Source organism: Lissotriton helveticus, chromosome 1_1 (genome assembly GCF_964261635.1).
Source record: "Lissotriton helveticus chromosome 1_1, aLisHel1.1, whole genome shotgun sequence".
Classification (NCBI taxonomy): Eukaryota; Metazoa; Chordata; class Amphibia; order Caudata; family Salamandridae; genus Lissotriton; species Lissotriton helveticus.
The window spans coordinates 138013016-138031381 of record NC_136057.1 but is presented as its reverse complement, the minus strand read 5'-3'; the positions used below and the strand labels follow the sequence as shown (position 1 = coordinate 138031381).

At 45.3% G+C, this 18366-nt stretch overlaps 1 protein-coding gene across 7 annotated transcripts in view; it reads right to left on the bottom strand.

Annotated features, from left to right (window-relative positions):
- LOC144771188 (aldehyde dehydrogenase family 3 member B1-like) overlaps positions 1 to 18366 on the bottom strand; it is a 1013654-nt gene that overhangs the window by 25889 nt on the left and 969399 nt on the right. The gene's annotated exons all lie outside the window — the stretch shown is intronic.

Sequence of the window (18366 nt, the reverse complement as noted above, 5' to 3'; positions counted from 1 at the left end):
TAGACTCTCCAGAGGAATGTAGTTGGGTGCAAAGGACATACAAAATCTCATAGCAGTCTTTCCTAAAATTCCTCCCAAATTCAAAGAAAAAACATTTATTGGTACCATGTGCCACTGCCCGGTTAAGGGATGTCCTGTGATGTAGGGGAACTGTTGTCTATACCAGGGTGGTGATTTGAGACCAGGATGCACAGAGGAGACTTGAGGCACGAGCCCAGTCTTCGAGTAAGAACTGGGATCCTGCTTGTCCCTGTCCCCGAAGTCCACAAATAAGACCTCCCTTTGACAGGATCCTTGACAGGAAATTCCAGAAATCTGTTTTATTCAAGTCTCAACTTCATTATCTTAGAGTGATCAGAGGATTAAAACCACCCTGGTAAACTTGTGATCTGGAATCGTTGCTTCACATGTTTTTACTGCAAAAGATTGAGGCAATACAAACACCTCATAGAAAGGGAGAGTCCGGATCTGTGGCAAAGAGTTTTCCTCTGAACACAGGTTTATATAGGTTAATATAGTTGCACGTTATGACCATAGCTGTTTTTTTCCAGAATGTTTTGTTTAGCAGTTTTCAAAAGCTTTTTTAAATGTCTCCCTGAATTTCAAAGAGGAAAAATCTATGTGTAAACATTATAAAAGGAGGAGGGAGGACAGTGGACAACAAGGACGAGTTGCAGTGGTAACTATTAACAAACTAGCAACACAGCAGCCTCTGACTGAAGAAAATAAGTTACTTACCTGTAAATGCAGTTCCCCAGTTCTTTCATAGATTAGTCATCGAAATGGGAGAACCATGGTACCATAATAAAGCAGTATGTATCACTATCATCGCCTATAATAGCAATTAAAAAGTCAGTTTAATAGCCTCTCTATGTCCCTTTTTTTTATAAAAGAAGACCAAACTTGAACTTTAACCAATCAGGCGACAGCACCCTCTAGAACACTCCCAACAGAGGCTGAGTCCCTGAGATTTTCAAGTACAAGTAGAAATAAATAATCTCGAGCTATAATGGGTGCCCCTCTTGGGAGGAGGGCGGGTCACATGTGAATCTATGAAAGATACCAATAATGGAGAACTGCAGTTACAGATAATTACCTTATTTTCGTCTCCAGTATTGAATCTTCATAGATTCACATGCTTGAATCAGAATAACAAGCAGTTACTGTATTTGTATATCTTATAGTATTAGCTCAAACAGCGGATGGTGGGTAGAAAATATATCCATAGCATTCATACACAATTCAGTAAATTAATAAATAAAAATATATCATACATAAACATTTGCATCAATCCATAAGCAAACACATAAAACCAAAAGAGGCTCCCCTTATTGAAATAAGTGGTGTGGTAAAACCTGTCCAACCGCTACATCACTGCGCTGTGCCGATTCCAGGTAATAATGCTGCATGAATTATATGCGCACTCTTCCAGGTCGCAGCACGACATATCTTCTCCAAAGGCATTTCCGCAAACAAAGTAGTTGAGGTGGAAACTGCCCTAGTTGAGTGCACCCTGGTTTCTACTGTGAGGGGCTTGCCAGCCTATGAGTGGCAAAACTAGATTGCAGCTGAAATTCATCAAGCAATGGTTGCCATCATGACTGGAGCACCCTTACGAGTATGTCCCTTAGAGTCCAACAGTTGGTCAGTTCTTATGAGTTGTTTACCATGATGTAAGTAGAATTTTAAATATCATATTTTTATGTATGACAAGATCTCTCAGGTTGGATTCTGGAAGAAAGTCCAAAATATAGGTTAATTGAGGCAAAATCTGAAGAAACCTTGGGAATAAAATCTTTGGACTGGTTCTGAGAAGGACTAAATTGCGGAGGCTCAAGAAGGTTTATGGTTGAAGTTAGCGCTAGTAACAAGGCAACCTTCAATTTGAGGAGCCCTTACAGGAGGAAATAACTCTGAATTATTCTTTCATGAATTGTTTGATGAGTCTGCAAAACCAGAAAGAGAAAATGTGATGAGCATCTAAATCTTGATATTGCTGTAAGCCGTACCTTAACAGACACATGGACCAACCGTAACTGAGCTAACGAGGGGAGTTAGGGAAGTTATATGCACATTATGCTAGTGGAGAATGTAGGTTTGATTTCTGGGGCCATAAGCAGAAATGTTTCTATTACATTTTACCTGTCTTTATCGTAGCTTGCTCCTTAACCCGGAGAGAATACACCTTCAGTCCTGAGGAAACATTGAATTAAGGAGCCATGCGCATAAGAGGAAAGAAGTTGGGTCAGGATGAAAGACCCGGCCTTAGTTATTCATCAAACGTTTATGTGATGTTGAAAGGTGAATGTGGTTATATTCCAATGGCAGAAGAAACTCCGTAAACAAATGCTGTATGGGCCACCTTGGGGCTATCAGGATGAGACAGCACTTCTCTGCTTTCCTGTTGCTGAGAATCTTTGGTATTAAAGGTATCGGGGGAAAAGGTAAGCACAGATCCTGGACCATGTGTAGAATGGTATTCCCTCACGATCCTGATGTGGATGACAACTTGCATAGAATTGGTTTGATGGAATTCATTTTTTGCAAAGAAATCTAGAGCCAGTCTGCCACAGAACGAGAAGATCATATTTAGCGCCGACCATTCAAACTTCTATTCATGGAGGCTGCTTCCTTGCATGCTGGTGATATTGCCCAGGTGAACTAACACCAAAGTCTCTGCTATCATTGGCAGGAAAACTTAGAGACTTAGTTAAATGGATTTGGACTCCGGGCAATTTATATGCATGCTCTTTTGAAGCGGAAACCACTTTCTTTGAATTTGCAGGTTCTGTAGATGACCACCCCAGCTCTCCAGGGAGGCATCTGTAGTCGTTGCAAAGTGAGGTATTTGAGGTAAGAGCATGATGTTCTCTGATAGGTGGGGGGTCGTGCACCACCAGGCCAGAGCCTTCATCCAACCTCTGTGAAGATCACCAGGCCCTTGAAAAATTATTTTGTTTGAATCTATTGTTTTTGTAGCTGTTCCTGTTAGAGTCTAATTTTCAAGAGCGCAAGAGTGATCATATTGATCGCTGAGGACTTAATGTCTCGAAGCTAATTTAGCTGACACACTAGATTTTTTTTTTTTCAAAAAATTGTTTTTTTTGGTTTGAGAACCAGTTCCTAGAGCATTTGTTGTTTGGCTTGGGATAGAACATATTTGTCTTGGACAGTATCTAGTGTAGCGGCCTAATAACAGTATCTTCTTGGATGCATGATCTTTGATAATTCACAAGGAGACCTAGTTTGTGAAACAAATTTAGGCAAGCCTCTGGGGCCTTGGATGCTTAAAATGGCATTGGTGCATTTATCAACCAGTTGCCGAGGTACAGGAAAACCGGATGACCCTTTGTCCTGTAAAAAGCTGCCACAGTAGTATGCAGTAGGTAAAAATGCAGGAAGTTGATCTCAAGCCAAATGGGAGAACGTTTATGCGTGTGAGGAAATGTGGAAGTATGTATCCTGTAAATTCAGAGCTGTCATGTGGTGTCGGAGAAGGTGACCACGTAACAGTATTGGTTTCGGAAATATTTATTTATTTTGATTGGGCCGGCCTTGCAAGTATATAATGCCAAAGTGGTGAGTTCTGTGATGTATGTGGCAGAACTTTGGGGCTTGGAGCACATAGAGGAGCTTGGTAACTTAGATTATAAATTCCTTAGGAGCTTAGGAATGTTATCCCACAATACTCCTCTGCATCCCCTTATGTTAGGCATGGGTAGACATTCCTTTGTCTCCAAAGCAAGATTGTGTCCCTTGCTGTTCTGGTTCAGGATTAAGTCGACCTCCAAATTATTGCTGTCTGCCCGTGCTTTGGAGGATGCAAAATGCTGGGATACTGCTAATAAAATCAGCTGGCTAAGAGGCGTTAATAACTTGCTTATAGCTACTGGGTTGGGGATATCTGGGAAGTCAATGACCCCTCTTTGCTCCCTCGGAATTCTGAAGTAAAGGACGCCTATTGGTAGTGGGTAATCCAGGGGGAACTTAGCAGCAGGACATGAAGATTATCCTAGACTTTATGGCCCACAAACTGGAACTTAGATCTCATAGAACACCCCAGAGACTGGAAATTATGTGTACGAGGCATATGAGCTGTAGATCATATGCTGTGCATAGATCGCCATCTAGTGTTGGGTACGGATGCTTGCACTATGTTTCTCTTCGAAGAAGTCTTTCCAGTCAAAAGGTAGGTGAGAGTGCGCATAGGCATCGACTCCATTGTTAGATAGTTTTTTCCCGCCATCGGGTTCGGACGTCTATCGCTCCGGTGCACCGTTCCTTTGGTTTCCCTCGGAGCGCAAGATACTCACCCTCGATGGTATCATAATTACTTAAAATAATCTTTTGAACGAAAAGTTCGTGGAAGGCCGTCGGGCCTACCCGCGTCGGGTCGACCTACAAATTCTGCCCTCAGTGCCACACAAAATACCCGTGCACTGACTCACATGAAGTGTGTAATCTTTGTCCCCCTAACACAGAGAACAAGACTGCGACGTGTCCCAGGCTTTGCGCTCCAAGAAAATACTTTGTGACAGTCGGGTTCGACGTCGGGACATGCAAAGCCGGCACACAAGCTCCATTCTGGATACAGGGGTGTGGAATTTAATAAAATATCTACTTGTCCATGGGGCAAGTTGCTTCATAAATCTACTTGTCCTGTAACAAAATTCACTTGTCCCTGTGGTGCCATGTAGTGCGGTGACAAATTAGGGCAGCAATCTCATTATATAAGAGCTCTTATATAGCCTCTCTGATTATGACAGGGCTCATACCATAGTAGTGTTTGAATACTAGCAATCCCTTTATGTTTTCACGTTTCGGCAGATCTACATACTGAGACTGAAGGTAGTGGTAAGCAATAGTTCCAGTGTTGAAATGCCATTTTGAGTCGGAGTAAACCTACTAACTTGCATGTTTTAAGGGTTTTCAACAACTCTTCTCTAATTTTTTTCCATACTGAGAAATGTTTGAAATTTACTCTTGATAATGGCAAACGTAAACCTTCTTCCAGAGTTGGGGAAAAAGTGGTTGGAGGGAAAATGAACTTGCAAACACTCATGTTTTCGCATGAGCAAATCTACACATGCATATTTGCTCATGCTAAAATGCAGTTCACAAACATTTTCTAGGAGTTCAATTTCTTGCCCTACTTCTGCCAATTCTTATGAATTCACGAAAGCCATATAGCTGTGCTTAATGCAAGGACATATACCAAGGGTACACTTTTGAGACTTTCCTTAATTATTGGGCCCCTAATTTGGTCTGGCGTGAACCATGACCTTTTGTGTTTATTAAAATTCTCTCTCTCTCTCTCTTTCTGTAACGGCTGGATTCTCTGTGAGTGACAGCATTCTGCTCTTTCACAAGGAGCATATCGGCACACAAAGTAGTTTTGTTTAGTGCCAATAACTAATGTGGCAGTGTGTGCTTTATTGAGACCAAAAACTATTTTTGCTTTTGCCAATGTTCGTTATAATGGTGAGGGCACGGCAGCTCTCACATCAATGATGTTTTTCCAACCCGCGCACACGGGCTCCGGTCTGCCCCGAGATCACGCTTCTGATGCCCCGCCCTCTGGCTCGGCACCGAAGCCTACCAAAAAGCCTTCAGGCTCCGCAAAGACGCCCTTCAAACTGAGTTCGGAGCCCAGACCTTCGGGGTTGAAACACATGTCAGGCACCGACCCCCACCATTCGGCCCCGAAAAAAACCGTCAGATCCGAAGGCATCAATGGGTTCGACTCCGGCACCGAAACAGACAAAAGTGCAGAAAACAACTACAAATACCAGCTTTGCTGACCCAATTGAAAAACCGGATCCGAAACAAAAGCTTTTGTATATCCATCTACAAACTGGCCATATCACCACTAAAGTGACTCTGAAAAGAAGGGCTGATGCAGAAGAAAAATATCACATCCCTTTAAAGAAGAGATCTGTTGGAACTAACTCTTCCCCTCCTCCTCTTCCTCCACCTAGTCTTCCTTCATCACCACCTTCCCCTCAACTTCAACCAATTTCACCTGAAGAAAACAAGTTACTTACCTGTAACTTTGATTCTCCAGTATTGGTAACTTTCATAGATTCCCATTGCTTGTATCATTCCCTGTCGTCTGGATGGGAGTCCCTGGTAAATAAAAAATACCATAGAAATAAGTACAAAAAAAGAAAAAGGCCTAAGCCTCATCTCATTTTTGTAAAAGAGCCCAAATAAAATGAACAGCCAATCAGAACAGCCTCACCCCATAGAACCTTCCTGAGAGAGCCTCAGAGCCTCAGGTTTTTATAGCCTTTGTTTAACAGAATAACAGAAGATGCTGGAGGCTGAGCTTTCGCAGGGAGGAGGGTGGGCGCATGGGAATCTATGAAAGTTACCAATACTGGAGAACCAAAGTTACAGGTAAGTAACTTGTTTTCTTACTCTAGTATTGTAACTTTCATAGATTCCCATTGCTTCGAATAGCTAGCAGTCAGAAAAACACATTTTGTGTAACAATACATTGTTATAAACCTTGCAAGATGCATATGGTCATCAGAGATACAAGTTATCAAAAAGTAGTCAGTGAATATCATGATTTACAAAATGTGCGAAAAACCAATAAAAGGAAGGAGGGTTAGTAGGGAAAGCTCACCACTTATTGAAAGAGGTTCCTCAGAGCTGCCTGTCCCACTGCAGCATCACTACGCGTGGAGGAGTCCAAGCAGTAATGCTTCGTGAAAGTATGGGCACTGCTCCATGTCGCTGCCCTGTAAATGTCCTTCATAGGTACTCCCGCGAAGAGAGCAGCTGAAGAAGACATGGATATCGTAGCACCCTGATACAACGCCTCAGCGACACCGGAATCCAAGGCGCGGCCTTAGAATGGATCATCTCGTTCCTCACCGGTAAACCCCAGAGAGTCCGCCTCCCCCGTTCCGATCAGCAGCTACCGAAGTCATCTGCGGCGTCCCACAAGGATCCTCGCTCAGCCCACCCTCTTCAACGTCTACATGAGCCCCCTCGCAGCCATCGCACGCAAACACAACCTCAACATCATCTCCTACGCCGACGACACACAGTTGATACTCTCCCTCACCAACGACCCCGCCACCGCCAGAGCCAGCCTCCAGGAAGGAATGAAGGACGTCGCGGAATGGATGAAGCTCAGCCGTCTGAAGCTGAACTCTGACAAAACGGAAGTCCTCATCCTCGGACCCTCGCCCTCCGCCTGGGATGACTCCTGGTGGCCACCTGCCCTGGGCACCGCACCCAAGCCAACGGACCATGCTCGCAACCTGGGCTTCATCCTGGACTCCTCCCTCACGATGACCAAGCAAGTCAACGCCGTCTCATCGTCCTGTTTCAACACCCTGCGCATGCTACGAAAAATCTTCCGATGGATCCCCACCGCAACCAGGAAGACGGTCACCAAGGCCCTCGTCACAAGCCGCCTGGACTACGGAAACACCCTCTACGCCGGAACCACAGCCAAGCTTCAGAAAAGACTACAGCGCATCCAGAACGCCTCGGCAAGACTCATCTTGGACATCCCCCACCACAGCCACATCTCTGCCCATCTGAAGAACCTGCACTGGCTCCCCGTCAGCAAGAGAATCACATTCCGACTCCTCACCCACGCACACAAGGCTCTCCACGACGTGGGCCCCAGGTACCTCAACAACCGCCTCGCATTCTACACGCCTACCCGCCAGCTCCGCTCCGCCAGCCTCGCCCTCGCCACTGTCCCACGTATTCGCAAAACAAACGCCGGAGGAAGATCCTTCTCCTACCTGGCAGCCAAGACATGGAACTCCCTCCCCGCCTACCTCCAGCTGACGCAGGACCATCTTGCCTTCAGGAAGCAACTCAAGACCTGGTTGTTCGAGCAGTAGCGACCCCCCTCAGCGCCTTGAGACCCTAACGGGTGAGTAGCGCGCTCTACAAATTCCTTGATTGATTGATAGAGTGCGCCCGGACCCGCCCTTCTAGGGGCTTACCAGCCACTTGGTGACAGTATTAGATAGCGCTGGCAATCCATTGCGCACCCCCCTGCTTCGGAAGAGGGAAATCCTTGCGAGGGCACTGAAAGCAACAAGGAGCTGTGTAGACCTTCTGAAGTCTCTGGTACGATGCTGATAAAATTTCAGACACCTTTGAACATCCAGCGAGTAAAGAGCCCTCTCCGCTGGAGCAGTGGGTCGAGGAAAAATGGATTTGAGAATCACTGGTTCATTCAAATGAAAGTCGGAAGGGACCTACGGGATACATTTGGGATTTGTCCTTAGAATCAAAGTCCCCTTTTTAAACTGTAAAAACCGTTCTTTAATAGTGAGAGCGTGCAGTTCACCTACCCTCCTGGCCGATGTTAAGGTGAGAAGAAGGGCCACTTTCCATGAGAGGGATTTAAGGTCCGCCCTATGAATTGGTTCAAAAGGTGGCCTCATGAGAGTGTTGGTCTAATTCCCACTCGTGGCTCACCGACTTGAGGCGACTGAGCGTGTCTGCTGTCTTGTTGAGGGCGCCTGGAAGATGCTCCGCCGAGAACGATATTTTCTTTTGGATAGCCCATTCCCAAATCTCCTGAGCCTCATTGGATAGCGGACGAGACCTTGTTCCTCCCGGCTTGTTTACATAATGCATGGCTGTCGTGTTGTCCGTACAGACCAGGACAGTGGATCGTTGGATTCGCGGAAGGATGCCAAACTAATCACCCTGAGTTCTCACAGATTGATGTGGAAAAGGCGATGCTGGGGCAGCCAGCAGCCGCTCAACTGAAGGTTTTGTAAGTTATTGTGATCTTGTCTTCAAAAGAGCCTTCTCCTTGGCGCCTCTGCAAATCCAGTTTCTCTTGAAAGGGGCGCATTCGCAACCTGCAATATGGAATCAAGGGAATGCAGGACGAGATTGACCCTAGAAGGGACTTGTAGAGGCGAACTGAAAGTGACCGTCTCTTTTTGCAACCAACGGGCAGAGGCCATCAGTCTCGTTTGCCTTTCTCTTGACGGGAACGCTTTGCAACATGATGTGTCCAGAATGGCTACCAGGAATTTGGCTGACTTGGACGGGCACAGGACTGACTTTTCCGTGCTGAGCTGAACCCCAGGCGACAGAAGAGCTGAGTGCATGTTTCGACAGCCTCTTCTGCTGCTTGATGAGATGGAGCTTTCACCAGCCAGTCGTCCAGGTAAGGAAAGACCTTGAATGTCTGTTTACTGAGAAATGCTGCGACCGGGGCTAGGACCTTTGTGAAAATCTGTGGAGCGGATCTGAGTCCGGAAGGCAGGACCTTGAATTTAAAGTGGCTCTTGGCTACTGTCAAGCATAAAAACTTCCAGTGGGCGGGGTGGATTGGGCCATGGAAGTATGTGTCCTCGAGATCCTGGGTGGCCATGTAATCTCCTGGATTGGAAAGCCGTAAAATGTCCTGTAAGGAGACCATCCGAAAAGAGAGTTTTATGAGATAGGTGTTTAGTTCCTTCAGGTCTAAAATTGGCCACCATTCTTCTACGGTCTTTTGAACAAGAAATGACCAGGAATAGAATTCTTTTACCCCCTGGGATAGGGAGACCGGTTCTATCGCCCCCATTGTGATGTAGTTGGTGGGCTTCTAGGTGTAGAAGGTGTAGATGTTTGGATTCAGTGGCGCGAGGGGCTTTGGATGGTGGTTGATGTTGAAATTCCAGCCTATGGCCTTGCAAAACAATATTGAGAACCCACCGATCTGGTGTTATAAGTTGCCAGTTGTGGAGGTATTGGGATATCCTGCCCCCACTGGTGTTACAGGGGACAAAGGAACAGTAGGAAGAGCCAGGAAGCCGCTAATGGCGCTTAGAGGAATCCCTCCCCTGGCGCCCCTGCCTTCCTCTCGATGATGATCGAGAGAAAGAAGACGACTGGCCTTGTCGTTAGCAATATTGCGGCCGGTAAGATTGAGAAGGATGCGAGTAAGAGGAATATCGCTGTTGCTGGTATCTGCCTCTGTATGATGAAAAACCTCTACCTCTCGCTCCACGGAAAGGAACCATGCGGTATTGTACAGTCCCAAGGGACTTTGCAGTTTCCGTGTCTTTCTTTATGTCTTGCAGCGCATCATGAATGTGCTTCCCAAAGAGCGCTTCACCATGAAAGGGAAGATCCAGGATCTTGTTCTGGACTTCTGGACAGAACCAAGTGACAAGAAGCCAGCCTTGTCGTCGAAGGACTGCTGCCCCTGCGAGAGAGCGGAAAGCTGTACTGGCAATGTCCATCGCGCAGTCAATTATTTGGGAAGATTTTCTTTCTCCCTCCTGTAGGATCTTTCTGGCTTCGGCTTTAGCTTCTTCAGGCAGCTGGTCCAGATACAGAGACAGATCACACCACATCTGGCGATCATAACGTTCAAGAATATCCAAGGCATTGGCCGCTCTGACCAGGAGGCTGGAAATGAAAGAGAACCTCTTCCCAGCATTATCCAACCGCCTTTCCTCTTTATCAGGTAGTGTGGTAAGAGGTGGCGCCGGATTTTTAGATTTTCTCTGGGCCGCTTGTGAAATCACAGAATCCGGTTTTGGCTGGCTGACCAGACAAGCGGGGCTATCATCCGGAGCTTTGTACTTCTTTTCCGGACGAGGAAGCACAGGCATGACAGTGGCCGGTGACTTCATAAATTTTAGCCCCTCATCCCAGACATGGCCCACGATGTGGATAGAGTGAACAGACTTCCTGTATGGTTCTTTGAAGTCATATGAAAAATATTCCGACTGCACTGATGGAATGGGCATATCGAAACCCTTAGAAGCCCTCTCCATTAAATTGTGAAAACCTCCAATAACAGCTGGAGGAGAATCCGCCGGTTCAGGAACGGGAGAGACGGGGTCCGGAATAATGTACTCATCCCATTCCCTGTCCAGATCTGGGATAGTCATAGCGCATTGGTTATCATCAGATGTGCCGTCCTGGACTGAACGACATTATGCTGTGGCTCCGGTAACTCCAGTACTGGAATTTGAGGAGGCTGAGGTGTAACTGGACAAGTAAGTGGAGTTGGAGGCACTTGCCCTGTTTCTTGGCCAGAGGACTGATTTGGAAACTTCTTCCTCTAATCCGAAAGCATGAACTGCAGGTCTGTAATGAGGGAAGATGGCATGCAAACCATGTCCTTTTGATATTGATCTCGAGATCTGGATTGTGGCACATATTGTTGCTGCTTCAGGTAATACTCCTCAGAGTCCGAGTCCTAATATTTACCATGCAGCTGAGATGGGCTACGTGCATCACCATAAGGATAGTCATCGTCCTTGGAAAACTCCTCTTCTAAAAGGTGAACAGGAGGCAGGGGTGTCACTTTCCTTGGAGAAGTCATGTCCAGGGTAATGCAACGTCTCCTTATAGAAATTGGCACATTTTGTATAGCCGACGAGGTCGTCGGCGGAGCCGTCGGCGACGATGTTGGAACCATCAACGAGGAAAGAGCCGCCGTCGACGGGACGATCGTCGAGACCGTTGTCATTATCAGGCTGGATTCTGTCAAAGTCGTTGTTGCCATCGATGTGGTTGCCGTCGTCATCCTCGTCGACGTGGAAGTTGTCAAAGTAGACGTCGACGACAGAATAAACGGTACCTCTGTGTGCGTCGTCATCGTTGAAGTCGTCCTCGACGAAGCCAATGGAGACAAGCCCATCGACGGAGCCGAAGTCGATGCCGGTAAGATTTTTGAAGCCGTCATCGACGGTATGGATGCTGTCATCTTCGACGAGCAAACTTTTCTGTCAGCTTTGCCCTCAGATGGGACAGAAGCTGTTTTTTTGAAAGTTTTTGGCTTCTCAGAAGGCGGAGAAGAAGCAGAATGCACATGGCTTGTCTTCTTCACAGGTGCCACATCTACAACAAGTCCTTCCCTCTGCTTTACACCTCGGTGAGGAGATTTGATGGGACTACGCCTGTCAGACCTATCAGAGATCTTTTGTAAGGCTTTGGAAGGTGGGCCTGAAGTAGAAGGTGAAGACCTATCCCTTTTTTGTGATCTCCTCGACAAAGTCGCAGATGAAGCATCATCACTGTCACGTGAAACAGGATCTTTTTGTGACTTTAATTTCTGAAGCCAAGTGAGCAGACGTCCCTCACGGTCCCGCAAGGTCTTAGTTGAGAAGGTCCGACAGATCTTGCAGTCAGAAGCTTTATGGTTTGATACAAACAATAAATACAGTCTTTATGTTTGTCCTCCACATAAAGTCTATTTTTGGAACAAGTGGCACAAGCCTTGAAAAGAGCCTTCTTTTCCTTGTCTGACATGATGAAGATTTGTGAAGAGTTGAGATGACAAAAGTAGTTGTAGTTGAAGAAAAACTGAGCAGGGCTCTGTAGAGACTACCTTGTACAATGTGCGGTAGAAAATCTGAGGCTCTCTCAGGAAGGTTCTATGGGGTGAGGCTGTTCTGATTGGCTTTTCTTTTTATTTTGTCTTTTAAAAGAGGTGGATATGCTACAAAATGAGATGAGGCCTAGGCCTTTTTCTGTTTTTTGTACCTACTGCTATGGTATTTGTTCTTTACCGGGGACTCCCATCCCGACGATGGGGAATGATACAAGCAATGGGAATCTATGAAAGTTCCAATACTGGAGTAACATTCAGCACCACATACACCTGATAACCAGGATGATGGGGATGATGATCAGGATAGGGATGATGATCAGCTATTACAAGTGCCGTTGGACGATTACAACACCAACTCACCCATGGGCAATGATCCCGATCTATCCCTACCAAACCCTCTCCACCAGATGATAGTGCAGGCTACATTGAATTACTGGGTAGAGCTGCCAAATACATTGGGGTGCAACTACATAAGGTTTCATTAGAAGAGGATTTCCTCTTTGAAATCCTCAGTACCACACAGAAGTCATCACATATACTACCCATGCTTAAAGGGATGGTCAGGCATGTAGATGACATTTTTAATGAACCGGTCAGAGCTCGTATTCTTACCCCTAGAATGGACAAAAAAGTACAAACCAGCACCATCAGACCTAATATATATAAGGGGACAATTGCCACTAGACTCCCTGGTTGTGTCCAATGCATGAAAAAGAGCCAACTCTCAGACAACAGGAGAGGCTCCACACCTGATAAAGAATCAAAACGTATTGGCGCTCGGTAAAAGGGTAGCTTCTCAAGCAGCCAATTTCTGGGGTGTCTCCAACACTCAGGAACTGTTAGTGCGATACGATCATGCGCACTGGAATGAAATGGAACAACTGATCCAATATTTACCCCAGAACACAAATCAAAAGCACAAGATCTGGTTCATGAAGGGCAACTTATTGCTACAATCAAATAAGATGCTCCCTAGTTGCTGAGACACTGCTGCTAGAGCTATAAACACTAGTGTCCTTTTAAGGAGGCATGCCTGGCTCCGTATATCTGGTTTTAAACCTGAGGTTCAAACCTCCATTTTAAATACCCCATCGATAAGGAACATATATTTGGCCCAGAGGTAGATTCTTCAATTGAGAAAATGAAGAAAGATACTGAGGTAGCCAAATCTATGGGAGCCCTCAGTCCACACAGGGTTGTGCTTCCTTTCAACACTCCTTTTACCGAGGAGGTTCCAGAAATACCTCCTCAGAAGCCACCTCCACCTATAAGGGCAATACCCAACCCTCTCCATCTAGGGGTTATTTCAGGGGAGGTTACAACGCTAAGGACAGGGGCCAGGGTCCAAACACACAACTCCCCCGCCAACACAAAGCAGTGACTTGCCTTCACTTCCCCCCGACCACGCAACAATTGTCGGGGAAAGACTGTCAGATTTTCTACCAATCTGGCAATCAATAACAACAGACAATTGGGTACTCCAGATTATCCGTTCTGGTTACTGCCTGGAATTTATCAATACGCCTCCAAATATTCCACCAAAGCCCCACAAACTATCACCAGACCATCTATACCTCCTCAAACAAGAGGTTCAGTATGTACTTCTAAAAGGGGCTATAGAGCCTGTCCCGCAACCACATCACGGTCGGGCGTATACTCCTTTAATTTCCTAATTCCCCCAAAAAGACAGTTCTCTCAAACAAATTTTGGATCTCAGAGAACTCAACTGGTACATTCAGTCAGACCATTTCCACATGGTGACACTTCAACAGATACTTCCTCTACTACAGAAAGGCGACTTTCTATCTACTCTAGATATAAAAGACGCTTACTTTCATTTACCAGTTTATCCTGCTCATCGCAAATTCCTCAGGTTTGTGGTAGCAGGTCAACACTATCAGTTCAGGGGACTCCAATTTAGTGTCACCACCACCCCCAGAGTCTTCACAAAGTGTCTGGCGGTAGTAGCTGCTCACCTACGGAGAGAAAGCATCCTTGTCTTCCAGTACTCTGACGACTGGCTCATCAAAGCCAACACGTACCAACAATGTCTGCAGCAAACCTTCAAGACAATTCGGTTAGTGCATCAACTAGGGTTCACAATCAATGTATCAAAGTCACATCTCCAACCAAACAATACAAAGGACTACCTAGGTGCCACAATAGATACTGAAAAAACACGGCATTTCCCAACACAGCCAGAGTTCTTCGCTTTCAATCCAACCATTGGATTCCACCTCAAACTTACATGCAGCGACGGGGAATGATGTCATCTTGCATCATGATCGTCCCCCATGCCAAACTGCAGATGCGTCCACTTCAAGAATGCTTAGCCAGTCAGTGGAATCAGTCACAAGGTCTATTGACTGATTTCTGGGTTGGTAAGCAGCCGTACTCATTGCTCTCTGCAGTGGTGGAACACAAAAAGTTTATCAAAAGGATGGCCATTCATAGACCCGGTTCCACAGATAAAACTGATAGCTGAGGCGTCCCACACTGGCTGGGAAGCTCATTTACAACAGCACATAGTGCAAGGCTTGTGGAGCCAACAACAGATGTTGCTCCATATCAATCACCTAGAGCTGCTTGCAATATTTCTAGCACTCAAGGCGTTTCAAACTCACCTACAGGGCAAAGCTGTCCTAATGTGTACAGACAACATGACAGCCATGTATTACATATAAAAACAGGGGGGGGCACACTCTCTCCAACTGTCCCACTTAGCCCAAGACATCTGGAGGTGGGCCATTCACCACAAACTTTATGTCCTAGCAGAACACCTTTCAGGAGTCAACAACCAGATTGCAGATCTCCTCAGCAGGCAGAGACAGCAAATACATGAATGGGAACTCCACCCTCAGGTCCTCCGTCCATAATTTCAACCATGGGGAGTCCCCCACATAGACCTATTTGCCATATACCAAAACGCAAAATGCCCAAACTTTGCGTCCAGGTATTCACACCCATTGTCCAAAGGCAATACACTATGAATTGGTCAGGGATATTTGCTTAAGCTTTTCCGTCTCTCCCACTCATTCCATTTGTGGTTCAGAAACTCAACCAAGCGTCCCTGTCACTAATCCTAGTTGCTCCCACATGGGCACGTCAACCTCGGTTCACAACCCTATTGGACCTCTCAGTAGTTCCTCACCAGAAACTACCTCTTACACCCAATCTTCTCACGTAGAGCCATAGAGACATAAGACATCCATACCCCAGTCAACTCAATCTGGCGATCTGGCTCCTGAAGTCTTAGAGTTTGGCTATCTTAATCTACCGCCAGACTGCATGAATATTATCAAAGAGGTTAAACGTCCTACCACAAGAGCCTGCTATGCAGCAAAGTGGAAGCGGTTTGTGGTATACTGTAATAACAACCACATCAACCCGCTTGATGCTTCTGTACAAAACATTATATGCTATTTGATACATCTAAAATGTTCCACTTCCATATGCTTACATTTGCATATGCTTACATTTGGCTGCAATAGCTGCATACCTCCAGAATAGACAACATCTATCTCTTTTTAGAGTGCCTGTAATCAAAGCCTTTATGGGGGGCCTCAAAAGAGTCATTCCCCTGAAACGTCCACCTGCTCCAGTATGGAATCTCAACATTGTTCTCTTCTCACTAGACTAATGGGCCCACCCTTTGAGCCACTGCACAAATGTGAACTACAATTTCTCACTTAGAAAGCTGCTTTACTCGTTGCCATCACATCCCTCAGAAGAGTGGGTGAGCTTCAGGCATTAACTATAGAAGAACCTTTTTTTTTAAAAGCACCCAAATAGAGTGGTTCTTCTGACTAATCCTAAATTCCTTCCTAAAGTCATTTCTGCCTTTCATATCAATCAATCTGTTGAGTTACCAGTGTTCTTCCCTCAACTAGATTCAGTGGCAGAACGTGCCCTTCACACATTAGATGTGAAGAGAGCATTGCTTTATTACATACAAAGCACAAAACTTTTCCGTAACATAAATCAACTTTTTGTCGCTTTTGCTCCACCACACAAAGGTAATCCCATATCAAAATCAGGTATTGCAAGGTAGTCAAGTGCATTCAAATATGCTATGCAAAAGCTAAACGAATGTTAAACGAATGTGAAAAGTTCCCCCTAAAGCACACTCTACACGCAAACTAGGGGCGTCTATGGCATTCTTAGGAAATATACCCATAGATGACATATGCAAAGCTGCAACATTGTCTACCCCTTCACACATTCACAAAACACTACTGTGTAGATGTGTTAGCAAGACAACAAGCTAGAGTGGGCCAAGCAGTTTTAGGCAATCTATTTCAGACCACTACAACAGATACAGGTTAGCCACCGCTTTGGGAGATAACTGCTATGTAGTCTATGCACAGCATATGATCTTCAACTGAAAATGCTACTTACCCAATATGCATCTGTTCTTGGCATATAGAGCTGTAGAGCCATATGCGCCCACCGCCTCCCCGGGTACCTATACCTGTTGCAGTAACATCTAACTTAGATACATGCATTCATGGACATCTTCTTTTACTACTCTTACTAACTACATTTTCACCCTCTGTGGGAAAACAGTCTAACAATGGAGTCGATGCTCATGTGCACTATCACCAAAAGGAGGAGTCACCTATCTCGTTACTGGAAAGACTTCTTCGAAGAAAATCAAAGTGCAAACCTCCGGACCCAACACTAGATGGCGATCTATGCACAGCATTTGACTCTACAGCTCTATATGCCAAGAACAGATGCATACTGGGTAAGTATGCAGTTTAGGTTTGGCACCCTGCCCCTGCATGACTTCACTAGAATATGGAACAGCAGCACTGAGTCCACACGTAGATTCCCTGGTTGCAAAAACCATAAAGAGACTGTAGCTCACGTAATGTTTGCCTGTCCATTGTATGTGTTGCTGAGGAAAAAATGTCGGACCCCAATTTGGGAACTGACAATTACAGGAATGCATTGAGAATCCTGAAGTCCGATGCCGGCCACTGTTCGTGGGTGTGGTGGCAAAGTTCCTGGGCCAAATGTGGGGCATCAGAAGTAGGGCCAGAGGGTGAATGATAACTGATTTTATATCATGGTTTTAACAGGTCATAGGACCGCTAGTATCCAAGGAAGATGGTTTACACAGCTATATTGGGTGCATTCTGCCGTAATATTTCTATCGCTATACTGTACACAATATTTTGACCACCAACATGTAAAACTGCTAGGCGGTATCGAGGAGTGGAGATTATCAAGGGTCAAAACCATTGTACTCATTGTAAATATTTTATTGTATGAATCTATATTTTATGTATAGCTACCCCCTCAAACAATACTGCTGGTCTCCTTTTATTTACGTATGTTATTGCATTATTTAATGCCGTAATTTGCACATTGTAGCGGACCTTTTATGACAGGAAGTCGAAATAAAGTAAATACAACAACTTGTTTAATTTCCGGAGGTCTAAGATGGATTGCCAATTCTTTGTTTTTATGTTTATGAAGAAAAAAACATGAATAGAAGCCTGTTCCTTGCTGAGAATGTAAGCCTCTCTCTATGGAACCTTTGATTAGCGTAGCTAGCACTCCCTTCCAAAGCAGATGCAGATAAGGGGGCGCCCTTGTTTTGGTGAAGTGATGGGTGGAATCTGGTTGAACTCTTACATCTGACCATATGTTTTGAGATCCAAGACTTATTTGTCCAAAACTGTTTACCTCCATAGATTACAGAATTTTGGTATTGTTTCTCCCGCAGGATGGCGTAAGCAGCACCAGAACGTTGTCACTGTAGGTAAGCTATAAATAACAAAAAAAACTGTTGGTCTGATAAAAATTGACTCTAACAACAACTGACTAATCTGAATTGATTAAAGGAGTCCTTTTAAAAAGGATAGAATCCCATCACCCACGGAAGTGGCATGCTTTACTGGGATCTCTTCTTAGTTGCAAACCCTTGTACAACTAAGGGCTGCAACCTTCTCAGCGGTAGAAGGGAGCTCACGGATGTGGAATCTACTATGATCCCAGGATGTGGAGCCTCAATACTTGTTTAGAGG